Genomic DNA, 935 nt, shown 5'->3' on the forward strand with positions numbered 1-935 from the left:
TTGACAACTATAGAGATTGGCCGAGCAAGATACCCTTTACTTTATGGGGATACCGTACATCCGTTAGGACGCCCACTGGGGCTACTCCTTTCTATTTGACCTACGACATGGAGGTCGTACAACCAGTTGAGCTAGAAATACCATCCTTGCGTATTTTACTCGAAAGTCAAATACCCGAAGCCGATTGGAAGATGGATAGATATGAAGAACTCATCCTCCTGGATGAACGAAGGTTACGTGCATTGTATAATGTGCAGACATATCAGGCGCGTATCAAACGAGCCTTCAACAAAAGGGTTAAGCCAAGGAACATTAGAGAAGGAGATTTGGTCCTCAAATCCATTAGGGCTCTTTTACCTGTCGATCCACGGGGAAAATTCAAACCCAATTGGGCCGGGCCATTCCTAGTCAAGTCCATACTTCCAGGGGGTGCGGTTAGGATCACAGACCTAGACGGGAACGAATTTACCAACCCAACAAACCTTGACCAATTAAAATATTATTATGCCTAGAATAGGAGCAAAAACGCGCCTCGCGTAACCTCATGTGTCGCTCTTGTGGCATGAAATAAACGGCCCCTGGCCAAGCTGAATCAAGCTAATGTCATCTTCCTCTTGCATTTTGACAATTCGTCATTCTCATATCATCAAATAAACTAAATTGCATTTTCGGAGTAAGTAAAGCACATGCTTATTTTCTAAAGTTCATTACAAGCTCTTGCTTAGAACAATTATTCTTTTACATTTACTCGAACTACGCGCAAGGGTTTGATTTCATTTTTTTAATGAATACGTAGGCAATCCTTCACGGGATACAACCCACTTAATCGCTTTAAATGTAAATAGAAGGACATTTGCAAATGCATTTGAAATTCGACAAGAATAATGAAAAGAAAACCACAACGGTTTCATAACCAATCAACCTCTTTTATTTCA

The sequence above is a fragment of the Silene latifolia genome, chromosome 3, assembly GCF_048544455.1.
Source record: "Silene latifolia isolate original U9 population chromosome 3, ASM4854445v1, whole genome shotgun sequence".
In the NCBI taxonomy this organism is placed as follows: Eukaryota; Viridiplantae; Streptophyta; class Magnoliopsida; order Caryophyllales; family Caryophyllaceae; genus Silene; species Silene latifolia.